The sequence below is a fragment of the Cupressus sempervirens genome, chromosome 7, assembly GCF_028749045.1.
Source record: "Cupressus sempervirens isolate cs-2001-9-10 chromosome 7, ASM2874904v1, whole genome shotgun sequence".
Taxonomy (NCBI): Eukaryota; Viridiplantae; Streptophyta; class Pinopsida; order Cupressales; family Cupressaceae; genus Cupressus; species Cupressus sempervirens.
Window position 1 is genome coordinate 636,704,784 of NC_143124.1, and position 14,499 is coordinate 636,719,282.

At 38.6% G+C, this 14,499-nt stretch overlaps 1 protein-coding gene across 4 annotated transcripts in view; it reads left to right on the forward strand.

The window, feature by feature from the left end:
- The first annotated feature begins 2,882 nt into the window (after positions 1–2,882).
- Positions 2,883–14,499, forward strand: part of LOC149548296 (pyruvate kinase family protein) — a 144,376-nt gene continuing 132,759 nt past the window's right edge. For 3 of the 4 annotated variants that reach the window (XM_089792379.1, XM_089792380.1, XM_089792381.1), the window contains exon 1: positions 2,888–3,253. The gene's annotated coding sequence lies outside the window, so the exon portion shown is untranslated. Of the gene's footprint in view, positions 3,254–14,499 lie in introns of all 4 variants that reach the window. The other variant, XM_089792378.1, reaches the window with a different exon arrangement.

Genomic DNA, 14,499 nt, shown 5'->3' on the forward strand with positions numbered 1-14,499 from the left:
TTATAATGTGCAAACCTAGTTAGGGTTTCGTGACTCCTTTTATAAGGATTCACCTCTTTGTATTTTTCATTCACTTATTGGATTATATGAGATACTGCTCTTTGCATGTCCATAAGATGGATTTGGCTTTTTGGCCTCCATAATTTTTTCTTGCTTTTGTTCTTTGCTTCATCCATGTGACATGGTTATGCATGCAGGCGTTCTTGGGAGATTAGTTTTTCACCTAATCTAACAGTCAAACCATATGATAAAATCAAATAAATTGATTTTTAAAGACTTGGTCGAGGAAAATAATTAAATAATTTAGTCAAAATGCTAAAAAGGGGGCTAATAGTCTAGGTGACCATTTTTGGGTGATTACACTTGTCTTCCAAACATGTTAAGACAACCCTCACATGTCTATTTCTATTGTCAACTATTTCTTTCCAATCCTAGTTGCTTGTTAAATATTGCCTAATCACATCAACTAATTGTAAGAAAAACTCTTATAGAAATGTTTGTCCTTTCTTTCTCTCTAAAGTCCTTCAAATCCTTGATTATGAAATTTGCAACCTTGTCTTTTTCTTCTCTTGATTGTTTTTTGATTTTTTTTTCTATAATTTCTATTTTCTCAACAATGGACCATTGACAATTTGTGCACATGATTTGCTCCTCTCTATTATTTTCTTTTATTACAATGTTTTCCATTCTAATTGAATTTCTTCTATTTTGTAGGTTTTGAACTCTCCTTTTCTATCATCCTTGTTTGAGCCTTTTTTTTATGGTGATCAACTTGTCCTCTTAACACGATGTTTTGCAATTTACAACTTCTTCTTTGAACAACTCATTTTATTTTTGGAGATTCATACTAAACAATGTGATTTCTTGTAATTTAGATTCCCTAAGTTCCTCTTGTGCTTCTATACATTCAAGCTCCTTTTTGAACATCATAGTTCACTAACATATAATTAAGAATTCCATGGGAGTGGGGTTGTACATGTGGTCATTAACCCTAACTTCTCTTTCCTCCTTGACAATTATGAGAATATTGGTTTTGGTTTGTACTGCCTTGTTTTCCTTCTAAACCAAATGAAACCACTTACTTTTGACCTTTACTTTGATTGTTCTATTTTATCACCTATATCATGAGGTATCCTATAAGATAAACTAACATTGCCTCTAGGCTATTTCTTGAAGAATAATAAACAACTTCTTTTTTTTGAGATTTCTTTATCTTGTGCATCTATCTATTTCTTAATATCCCTCTATATTGCTTTGCATGTACAAAGATCATTCTCCCACTCACACAAGCATCATTAACTTCATTAAGCTTTGTCCAAATAGAGACTCAAGGCCAAATTGTCTTCTCTAGCTATATGTTAGGATAGTCTCCCCTAATACCACCTCAACTAAGATTCAAAAAGTTGCACGTTAGACTCATTTAACACTAGTCCAAAGTTTACTAAACATGTGTCATCTGCTAGCAACTATTTTTGTCTTGTTGGTATATGTGATTTCCTTGTTAGAAAAATAGTGCCTTTGTGATCAAAGGACATGGTAGTTTTTCTTGAAGCATATAATTGTGTGATATAGTTTTGGGACTAGAGCGAACAAGTAATAAAAATGAACACTTAACCAATTTGATAAAAAGATGGGATGGGAGCCACAACTTAACTTATTCTGTAGAGGAAAACAAAAGAACCTCATGCACAATTTGCAGTAGATGTCTTCCACCCTTCCCAACCTTGTTGGATCCACTTAATTTTTTTTAAACACTTTCTAGTGCCACCATTTCTAACCCTAGATCATCTACATCGTTGTCCTCATACCCGTAAACTACTAGAACACGACTCCAATATTTGTAGCTTGAATCCCTAATTTTTCCTAAGACACTGCTAAACAAAGCTCCATCTCCTTAAATGCAACTTCAACTTGAGGCCCCACCTCCTCAAACACAACTGCAAAACCCCAGCTCTCAAATGCAACTCCAAAATCTTAGCTCTCGAATGCAACTCGAGAACCCTATCTCTCGAACACAATTCCTGAACACAACTCTTGAATACATCTCGAAAACGATTAGCCCAATTATACGAGCACATAGATCTTTAATTTAAAAACATATTTTCAATATGGAAAAAACTTCACATAACTTTAACTTTTAGTAAAGATCCACAACTAAAATGCTTACAATAAAAAGTAAATATTGGAATTTTTTTTTACTAATGTACTCTATATCTTATAAACACGCTCTTCTAAGGTCATTAAGGGCTCGTTTGGTTGCATGCACAGGAATGGAAAATAGGGATGCAATATTGGCAATAGGGATGGCTATTCCAATAATAACTATTTTTTGGAATGGGTATAAACTCATTTTAGATGTAAAATGAGAATATGTATTCCTATTCCCTATTCCATTTGATGAACCAAACGGAGAATAGAAAACATATTCCAAAATTTCTATTCCTATTCCAACAACCAAAAGAGCCCTAACTGTTTGGCTGCAGGAATAGGAATAGCTATTTTGAAATATGTATTCTGGAATAGAAAATGGGGCTACATATTCTTGTTCTTTGTTTGGTTCAACCAATATTTGATGGGAAATTTGCGAACCCCAAAATTTATGTTTTCTAAAATAAATAAAAGTGGAATAGGAATATATATTCCAATAACACCTATTTGGGTGCAATTGCAAAACCTCATTTTTGAGCCAAAATAAGAATATGTATTCCTATTTTACTTCGTATTCCAATTCCGATTTGGTGCATCCAAACGAAAAATTCAAAATTTTAAGAATTTACATATGCCTATTCTGCTTGTATTCGCGTTGCCAAACGGGCCCTCCCTTCATTGACATAATAAAAACTTAGAAATGGAAAATCAAAATGACAAAGCAGAACATCGCATTGATTCTTTTAGTTTTTCTTCTATATTTATGTGATTAAAGTTACAGATCATCCTTGGTTTTTCGCTGAAAAGGACAGACACGAGGCCGCCACGCTCCGCCTAAACTTTATCGTTCATATTTATCGCTTTTTCCAGCGCCGGAGAATCTTGAGGGGTGCATTTGGCAGCCTAAAAGTTCATGTAGAATATAATTCGTCGTAAATTTCATGGCTTAAGGCCAATATTCTCTTTTAGTGGACGGGACGAGGTTTGCTGCTGAGGTGGTCAAACGATAGAATCAGTGCAAGGCGATTCAATGGGCGATATTGTTTATCAGATCGAGTAAATGTGAAGGCCAGGTTCGATGCGGAGGAAAATAAATTAAACTGCGGTAGGTCTGATCAATTTTACTCTGTTTCCGTTACATGTGTGTCATGGTAATTTACTGTGATTGTTGACTGACTTCTTTGCCATTACGACGTCAGTTAAATGTTCTTAACCTTTTCTTTAGGTGGTCTGTGTGAAAGACTTACAGACCAGCTCATATTTGAAGCTTAGTCCTCCATTTGCTGCAGAGCTCCTTGTTCTGTTGCAGTCCAGAGTTTTGGTTATTCTTCCAACAGTTTGCACGCGTAGAGCTTTCGTCTTGTTAATTTTGAACTTTATGAATACGTGTCAACATGCTGAACTGAATGATCTAGGCAGACTGCTGGTGTTGGGACACAAAATTGCAAGTAGATTTACAAAATTGCAAGTAGATTTTGAGTACCTATGTGAAAACTTTGCTAAAAAGAGCCCTTATGAACGATTTTTGTACATATGTGCTCGGATGTCATTTTGAGTCATGTGATATGTTTAAGGTGCTTATTGCCTTTCATTTAGCATGTTTATACACCTCAGGTCATTAGTTTGAAGTTTCGAGTCATTCAGTGAGGTGTTGTTTTGAGCACATATCAGATCTGCATTTTTGTCCACGTGTTAAGCAGTGGTCGGAAGGCTAGTCTGCATTTCAATATCTTGTACCCTGTTAAGTGTTATGACCCGTCACTTTGGGAGTTCTTAGTAAGCATATCAGAGAACTTATGTTCCAGATTTCAAGCCGTTTAGATATGTTTTGATAAGGTTTCAAGTTCCTCAAAGTTGGTTGTTCATCTTTGTTATGGTTATGCACTTTGTCCAAAATTCTAGCAAGCCCTGTTTGATAGTGGATATTTTATAACCCGTTAAATATTTTGAAGAAATGGTCATACCACTGCATTAGAGTCATAAAATAAATCCTATGTCTACGATTTCAAGGTCTGATGAATCCGTTTGATAAGTTTGCCGAGCTGATTCCATTTGCAAAAACATAAAACTGTCCAGTTGTCCTTTATGACAGTTTACCAGTAGCCCACTTTACACGATTGTAACTTTGACCTAGTTGATCATATTGAGAAAATTCTTTTTCCATTGCATTCTAAAGGCCAGAGACATATTATATTTCAGATTTTAGCTTATGACGAGTCCGTTTGAATAGTTTTCAAATGCAATTCCAAATGCAATTTGTAAGGTTCTACCGATGTTCAGATCTGCAAATTGAGCAGGAGGCCTGTTCGGGATGTTGTAACTTTGAAACTGTAATAGATATGCCTGAACCAATTGCACCACTGTGTTCTACTCTGGAAAAACTCTTAGTATGTCAACTTGTGAGTTTTCACCAATCCATTTAAGTACTTTCCTGAAGCCATTTCATATGCAAAAGATCATTGTTTTGACAAGTTGCCCAGTCCTGCAAGTTTCAGTATTCAACTTTAGATGCTTGCCAAATGTGCTTTGTTATTTGTCATGAGCCTAAAATAGACATTCATACTCTCCATGTGAAATTGAATCAATGCCCCGAGTTTCATCTCCCCAAGTGATCATTTGACATGTTTTCAAAGTCAAAACCGAATGTGATTATCTGTTTCTAACTTGTTCACTTGCAGTACAGTTTGAAGTGAGAAGCTTTGACGGTCAATATCTTTTGACCTGTTCTTCATCATGAAGTACAAATTTGCAGAATGAAAGATTATATGCTAGAGAATGTGTGTGCTAGGTGCCAAGGCTTGGTCAGGTGTTTTTGTCAGTTTTTAAGGCCGACTTAAGGACGTCTCAGCACCAAAAATGACATTTTTTAGTAGAAATTGAATTAATGGTTTTCAGTTGACCAAGTTGGATATGAGTGTGAGAAAATGGAAGAATGAGAGTGTTTGATTGATTTCAAAGCGGGTCAGTTGTTTGAGTTTAAATTTTTTTATTCGGGCCCACTTAGGACCCTCCTTGGCTTAACTTTGCTTTGATTCTTTCAATGAAGACATTAGTGGTTATTATTAGGATTTTCTCTCTCAAAAGGGTGATCCTGTCCCTAAGGATTAAATCTAATTTGGTGAGCGTGTAATATGAGTTATTATGGGTGGGAAGGATGTAAAAGGACAACCTTTAATCTTCACATAAGTTAAGTTTGATAAATTTACACCTACCTCATAACTTACATCAGAGAGCTATAATGTTGATTTCTTTTCCATTAGTATTAAAGATGGATTATCATTCATATCAAGGCACAAATTCAGAGGGCATTCTAACAAAGACACAATGCTCACTGTATGTTTGCTTTTGGTCAGCGTTAAAAAATGAGGCGTGAGTATTATGTTGGGAGCACTATTTTGATACAATATCATGATTTTGAAGATCAATGCCAAGTCTATCCGGTATTGTCTTAGAGAGAAAGTGGAGTCTTGTGATTGTCACCTAGCTTGATTCGCCAAGTTTTCCTCTTAGCTTTCGAAAATGCTGACATAAGAGTTGCTTGGGTCATGTTTTACCAATCAAGACCTGTGATCGCAATCAGAAATCCTATGACAAATAACGAAGGGTCATTATGCATGACAATCAAGAAGATGGGGTTATTTTCTAAATCAGAACTAAGAGGATGTTTGTCTGATATAAATTAAACATGTAGAGAACACAAAGGAGGGGAGTTGAACAAATCGAAAAGATCCCCTCACTCACGCCACTGGGTATTGATTTTAGTGTTGGATTTTTACTAGAAACTATCATCTAACATTTCTTTCTCATGAGGCAATTTGTTAGTTGTGAATGTTATCTTCACCTATGCACAAAAGGGAGAGAGTTACTTCAAAGGTCAATGCAGCTATTTGAAAATTTACAGATATAAAATGAGGAAAGGCTGATAATTGATGAAGGTGACGAATCCCATGGCATCGTTACTTTAAAACATCTTCTCCAATCTTGGTGTATATGTGCATAAACAAGTGCACTATCATTTACATGACTGCAACAGAGCTAGGCATTCATTTGTTTCGTATTCCCTCCCCAACTTGGCATTTGAAGTAAAGGGCTATATGGTGTGATGAATATGATGGTATTACCATTAGTGTGAACTATATCAAAGTCATGATGAGCTTCTAATATTGAATGCTTTCCCCAATCTACTCATTGAATGCACAGATCAAAATTTGAAATGGTTTGTTTCAACAACCCCACCCAATCCACCAAATGTGGCTAATCCTATTACAATAATAGATAAGACGTCTATTATTAGTTAATGGTTATCTTGTAAATATCTTTAGCTTTAGTTTGCTTTCGTTTTTTGCTTTCTCTGGAATAGAATGTTTCTATTCTTTACGATCGTTTCCTAAGGAAACATCGTCTCTTCCTTTTGTATGAATTGACCTTTCGGTCTTTGTTATTAATAAGCAAGTATTTACCAATTACCTTGTAATATGGTATCAGAGCTAAATACTTAAATTTTTTCGGAAAAATTTATAATTTCTTCTTGAAATTATTTGGTTAAATTTTTCCAAAATTATTTCAGCTAATTTCTCCAAAACCCACCTAGGGTTTTTCTGCTTGGAGAAATTTCCGAATTACGGGTCTACAAATCGCGTGGAAATCGTGGCCATTTTTTGAAGACTCGCGTTTTTGGGGTGAAAATCTGCATGTTTCTGTATCAAATCTTCATGCTCTTAGCCGTCTCAGTCTGTCATCGTGCTCTGGGAAGCAGATTCGAACATTTTTCATCAAGAAATCTGAAGTTTTTTCAAGCTTTTTTCAGCTAGGGCCGTTTTTTTTCAAAACCCTAATTTTTGGGGTCGAAAAAATTTTTTGTTTGGAGATTCTTGGGGGGTTTTTCGAGAGCTCAACTGGGTTGTCGTCCGTTTTTTCTGGGTGCCTCGATTTTTGTGCCTCGATTTTTGAGCCAGCGGATTCAGAAAACGACAGCAGATTCCTTTTGGGTTTTTAGAGCTCTCTTTTGGGTCATTCTCTGATTTTTCTGGGTCTTTCGTATTTTTGCCTCGAAGAACGTGCCTTCACAGATTTTCACAGTTTTTCATTGAAAAACGTGCCATGGCATCTCTGACAAATATTCTGCTCGAGCATAATTCCAAATTCAATGGTTGCAATTATGGAACCTGGAAGCAGCGCATCATCGCAATCTTCGAATATCGAAACACCGATCAACTTGTTCTGGGTGTTAAGCAGCGTCCGACTTCTCCGGGTCCTGATCAAGATACATGGGATCTGAACAATCGAGAGGCAGTAATGCTTCTCAAACTCTCCGTAGCTGATGACCAGCTTTCTCAGATTCCATCCGACAAGACAGCGGCCGAAATCTGGACACATCTAAAAGGTCTTCATGAGACTTCCGACAAGAGCAGAGCCTTCTTTCTGAAAAACACTCTGTTTTCTATTGTCATGGATGAGCGCACCTCGCTCCAGGCACACCTGAATCGGATTCAGGAAATCCGTGATCAGTTACTTGCCATCGGTCGCAAGATGGAGGAAGAGGATATTGTGGTAATCACTCTTCGGAGTTTACCAAATTCCTATGAGCATTTTATCGAGACTCTCAACATCACATCTACTGGTGTTGATCTAAAGTTCACTGATCTCTGCACCCTGCTACTTCAGCAAGAACGGTGGAAACAACAGTTCGGTAGCAGCTCCAGTTCCACCTCCATTGAGCAAGCCTTTGCTGCGAAATCCTTTCAGAAGGATAAGGGCAAGTTTCAGCAACCATCTCAGCAGAAGTCTTCTGCTCCAGCATCCGATGGTACCAAAAAGAAGAACATTCAATGCAACTATTGCCACAAGTATGGTCACATGAAGGTTGCATGTCGGAAACGCTTAGCTGCCCAGTCTAAGCAATCAGGTTCGCAACCCAAAGCGAACAGTGCAGAGCACACTGAGCAGGTGGAATCTGCCTTTTATGCCTTCATGGCTAAAAGACCTGCAGATCATGTACAGTCATCTGCCTGGTACATTGATTCAGGTGCCTCTCGACATTTCACTCACTGCAGAGACTGGTTTACTGACTACTAGCCTTATTCAGATTCTGTTATCTTTGGTGGTGGAGAAGAGTACACGGTTGTTGGTAAAGGCAACATTCAAATTCAGTTTGTTGGGAGGAAGCTCATATTCCTTGATGTGTACTACATTCCAGGGATGGAACTAAATCTACTCTCGGTCAGTCAGTTGCTGCGACATTCTCCACACTTGGCAGTCACCTTCAGTTCACATCAGTGCACCATCACTGATCGGGCGACTAAGTCTAGTATTGCATTTGGTCTTGAGGATCATGGTCTTTTCAGACTTACTGATTCTGGTGATTCTCAGGACTTAGCTCTGGCTGCTCGGCAATCTTCCATCAACACACTTTGGCATCAGCGATATGGGCACTTAAATGTGCATTATCTCTCACAACTTGCTCGGGATGAGCTTGTTCTTGGTTTGCCAGAGATTCAAACCCAACACCTTGGAGTTTGTGACGCATGTCAGGCTGGGAAGCAACATCGCACACCTTTCCCCAGTGGCGATTCTTGGCGAGCTTCTCAAGTACTTCAGCTTGTTCATGCTGATATCTGCGGCCCTATGGCCACTCCTTCTGTTCTTGGGTACAGGTATTTTCTGTTGTTTGTAGATGATTTCAGTAGAAAAATGTGGGTGTATTTCCTTAAAAAGAAATCCGATGCATTTATTGTATTTCAGAAGTTTAAACCCTTAGTTGAAAAAGAGTCTGGGAAATCTATTATTACTCTTAGATCAGACAATGGGGGGGAATTTTGTTCTAATGTTTTCTCCAGCTTCTTGGATACACATGGCATCCAACGCCAGTTCACCACACCCCACACGCCACAACAGAACAGTGTAGTTGAACGTCGGAACAGGATAATCACCGAGATGGCTCGTTCCATGCTCGAACACAGACATGTTCCGAAGCGTTTTTGGGCAGAAGCAGTTAACACTGCAGTTTATCTGTTGAACCGGTCACCCATAGTGGCGGTCAAAGGTAAAACTCCGGAAGAGGCCTGGTCAGGTCGCAAGCCCAGAATCAGTCACCTGAAGGTTTTTGGCTCTCTTGCTTTTGTTTGGATCCCTGATGCTTCACGCACCAAGTTGGATGCCAAGAGTCAGAAACTGATGCTTGCTGGATATAGCAGTCTTCACAAAGCCTACCGCCTTATTGATGTTGAGACATCTCGTCTCATATACAACCGCGATGTAGTCTTTGATGAGCAGGGAGGACCATTCATGCTTGTTTCTCCTGTTCCTGATCCAGCAGACCAGCCTATGCAGGTTCATGATTTGGGAGTTCGGCTTCCATTAGGTCCACCTGATGGGAGGGCTCCAGTAGCTCCTACAGCTCCAGTCCTGCCAGTGATACCTGTACAGCCACCTCCGGCTTCTCCTGCAGGATCACCTCGTTTTGAAGATGCTTCACCTGAGTTTGATCCAAATTCTTCTGATCAGGGTCCTGCTGATCAAGCATCTTCTAGTACTACTGTTGGTCATTCTCCTCTCCGGCCTAAGTGGTGGGCTAAGACACTTGCTGATCTTCATGATGATGAGCTCATTGATGGGAGAACTACTCGAAAAAAGAGCAAAACTATAGATTCTGTTAACTTTGCTCTTATGGCCAACATTCACAGTGTGTTTGAACCTCAAACATATTCCGAGGCTAAAGGAATTCCAGAGTGGGAACAGGCCATGCAATCTGAACACCAGAGCCTGCTGAAGAACAACACTTGGGTCCTTTCTGATCTTCCCCCAGGGAAGAAACCCATTAGCTGCAAATGGGTCTACAAAATCAAATACAAATCAGATGGTACTTTGGATAAGTACAAAGCTCGTTTAGTGGCAAAGGGCTTTTCTCAGCGTCAGGGCATTGATTATGAGGAGACCTTTGCTCCTACTGCAAAGATGAGCACCATCAGATTAGTTCTAGCCATGGCAGCACAGTTTGGCTGGAAGGTCCATCAGATGGACGTAAAGAGTGCTTTCCTGAATGGTGATCTCCATGAAGAGGTCTACATGACGCAGCCTCTTGGTTTCAATGTTGCTGGTAAAGACCATTAGGTTCTCAGATTGGTAAAAGCTCTCTATGGTTTGAAGCAGCCCCTTGGGCATGGTACATCAAGATTGATACGTACCTCAGTGATCAAGGCTTCAAGAGGAGTTCTTCAGACTCAAATCTGTACATCAAGACTACTGACAGTGACATCATCCTTCTGATTATCTATGTGGATGATCTGATCATCACTGGCAGTTCGGCATCTTTGATTCAGGGAATCAAACAACACTTATGCCAGTCTTTTGATATGACTGACCTTGGGCTCATGCATTATTGCTTAGGTGTTGAAGTTTGGCAACAGTCTTCTGGTATATTCATCTCTCAGTCCAAATATGCCAGAGCCTTGTTAGAAAAATTCCAAATGCAGGATTGCAAGCCTGCATCTACACCTATGGAGAAAGGTCTCAAGTTATCAGCCAAGTCTGATTCTCCTTCTGTTGATGATACTACGTATAGGCAACTAGTAGGCAGCCTCATCTACCTATCTGCTACTAGGCCTGATATCAGCTTCGCAGTCAGCTATATTTCACACTTTATGACAGCTCCTAAGGCTGATCATTGGATGGCAGCAAAGCGTGTGCTTCGTTATGTGAAAGGCACTTCTGATTATGGACTTCTGTATTCTCGGAGTTCTAATCCTAAACTCAGTGGGTTCACAGATTCAGATTGGGCAGGCTCTGTTGATGATAAAAAGTCAACATCTGGATATGTGTTCAGTTTGGGATCCGGTGCAGTCACATGGACCAGCAAGAAGCAGCAGGCAGTTTCTCTCTCTTCTACAGAGGCTGAATATAGAGGGACTGTTAAGGCAGGATGTGAAGCTGTCTGGCTTCGTCGGATGCTTGGGGATATGCAGATGTCACCAGCAGGACCGACTACTCTGTTTGTTGATAACGAAGGCGTTATCAAGTTAGCACGGAATCCAGTCTTCCATGAACGAACCAAGCATGTGGATGTTCATTGTCATTACATACGACAGCTGGTTGAAGACGGGACTATAGATTTGCAGTATGTTCCTACCTCAGATCAGACTGCAGACATTCTCACCAAGCCTCTTGGTCCTGATAAGTTTGTCAAATTCAAAGGACAGCTTGGTGTGTTAGATAGATTAACCATTAAGGGAGGGTATTACAATAATAGATAAGACGTCTATTATTAGTTAATGGTTATCTTGTAAATATCTTTAGCTTTAGTTTGCTTTCGTTTTTTGCTTTCTCTGGAATAGAATGTTTCTATTCTTTACGATTGTTTCCTAAGGAAACATCGTCTCTTCCTTTTGTATAAATTGACCTTTCGGTCTCTGTTATTAATAAGCAAGTATTTACCAATTACCTTGTAATAAATCCAATACAAGATCTGTATGTGCTGTGTGAAAGCCCTCTTTGATTAGAAATCACAAGGCTTGTGCTAGAAATGGCGGGGGCTATGATTAAGAGTCAGTCAACCATTTCAAATAGATTTTCGCCATTACTTTTCTTAATTGTTCAAAATTTTTTTTTGTTTTCTCCTAGATAAAGACTAACTGCCACAATATTGCGCAAAAGGGCATCTTACATGCAGAGGTTTTGATTCTATTTTCCCTAGTGTGATTGGCATTGCATGACAAGGGCTTGATCAAAGCTGGTCAAGAAATATTGTGTGCAGAAATGAATGTATCTGGAAGAAAATGTACAAGGCATATTATCCGACATTCGTTGCGGGAAGGAAGTTTTACCCATTTAAAACTATGAATGCTCAACATAGACATTGTCTTAAGACAGACACCATATAGACAAACATGTAGCCTCATGTGGGTCCCAGATAGCTTGGCGGGTCCACAAGATAATTTTGACCGACAAATTGCAATAATGTGGAGATGGAGATACACATAGATTCTGATGAGCAAATGGGCATGTGCCACATGGCATAAAAATCGAAGCAAGCCTAACATTGTGTGACCTCATGGGTTAAGTTGCCAGTTAGAGGATAAACATTGCAAAGTTGCACACAGTAAGGACGGTGGTTGTGCATGATATTGTGAGGCTAGGTGTGCAGTTGGTGAAAAAAGTTGCGAGGTCACGATCCCAGTTTGGTGTAGCTTTGCGACAGTTAGGGAAAATGTGTGCTTAGAGGTCCTAAAGTAGTGATTAACCGTTAACAGTTAGTCGTGACTTCACAACGGTTAGTTTTAGTTTAAGGTTAAGGTCCCTAAAGTCATGCAAATGGCTTAGTCACAGCTTCTCCAATCCTTGAGTGGGTCCTACCACGTAGCTTCCTAAGTCACGCAATCGTGCCATGTGGCATGGTGACCCAGTTAGCCATAATGAGACGACGAGATCAACAAATTAGAGAATGGAAAGTGGCGAATTGAGCTTGGGGAAAATTATTTCGACTATATAAAGTATGAAATAATTTAAATATTTTAGTGGTTTGTTCACCATTGTCACCTACAACTTCAAATGCATACCCAGGTCACCTTTTTTGTCTAAAGGGGCAAGTATCATATATTGTTGGAAAGGTTTCGAGATGAGGATTCCATTTTTGCAAGCCAAATTTGTGCAGGTTAGACCAAGTAAAAGATATTAGCAATTTTGTAAAACTGGGGCCTTCTCGAATAGACAGTCTTGTTTTTACTTGGCAGTTTCTAGGCAAATTGTGAATTGGGTTGCCTCCAAATTTGGTGATGCTCATAGCAATGGTATTTTCCCCTAAAAATCATTTGGTGGGTATTTTGGCACATGTTTTAGCAACAGGTCTGACATCTTTGTGGCAGTTTTTTTTTTCCCTTCATCATTTCGATAGTTTCAAGCATATTTTCAACAGCAAATGATGAAGATTTGATTCTTGGTTGGAAGAGGGGAGATGAGAGATGCTTTGCAACAACAAGTGCAAGAATTTCAAGTGAACAAATGACATTATCAAAACAAATCCGGGATTCTTCTACTTCCTATATCTTTCTTCTTTCTCTCATTGTACAGGGTTGGTTCCAGTCTATTAAGCAAGGCTCTAGCTGTGACTCCACCCTTTTCTCAGTATTTTCTCCCTGTATAATGGAGTTATAAGTTATAATTCTGGACTTTTTGTGTGTTACATAGGTTATTTAATGCATCTTGAATGTATTGTCTCAAGGAAATGAATACAAAACAACAAATGGAATTAGTTTCATTCTGATCCTTGTCTCCTATCCTTGTTGTTTGCAATCTTTTGTGATTTGTGGCAAAGAACATAGGTCCTAGTTGCAATTTGTTTAGAGTTGTATGTCTTAGTATGTTTTGCCATTGATTCAAAGAATCAAGTAAATGCTTGATGTATTGTGACAAGGTTGCAGAGTTCATAGAAGGATTTGATAAGTAAAAGATTCATAATGAAGAATGATGTCTGATTCACAAAGTGAATAGATAGATCACACATTATCTTGATTTATGTTGTAGTTTATATAATAACCAATGGATTAGGCACTGATCTCAGTTGGAGATTGCATATTCTTGTTGTTCCATATTTGGGTTATGCTGAAATCAATTCAAATATCAAATCTATTTCCCTTTTATGTTTGTAGAGCTGAAAGGATAACCCTCGCTTAGCTTGTGAATGCATAGGTTATGTAACTTGCTACTAACTTGCTACTACATACCTTTGTTATCGAAAAAGTATAGAAGAATTAGGGGTTTTAATCTGCTTTATCCAGATTCAAATTTATGTTTTAGCAATTGGTGTCATATAGATGAATCTGAGGTCTACAAGCCTAGGTTTTGCAAGGTCTACTAGCCTAGGTTTTGTAGAGCCTAAAGTGAAGGAGTATGGCCTTATAGTTGGCCTAAGTTTTGTTCATGTGCATCCATTATAGGAATTAACAAACCTTGGATGCATGTTGTTTCAGCTTCTTGGTAGTTAATCAAATCAGGAGCAAACAACTGGTATAGACAATTGGTTTCTATTTGGGTAGAAGTCATTGGGTTTTAGACTGTAGGATACACGCTTTAAGGTTTTTTTTTCCTCTTTTAAAGACCAATTAAAGTAGAGTAGATGAGATGTATTGGTTTTACAACTTCCTTAATGTGGATGGAAAGCATCTGCCAAGTAACTTAGAAATTATATTGTGAGATGTTGAACACAGATGTTCCCGTATACCAATATGAAATACGCCTGCAAATTTGGCTGGAAACACAAAAGAGGTAACAAATAATAGTCCTCTTCAGTAAATTAGTACGACAAGGGGGTGAGGAAAAGCCTATTTAACTTGATAATATCCTTCACGATTATAAGCATAA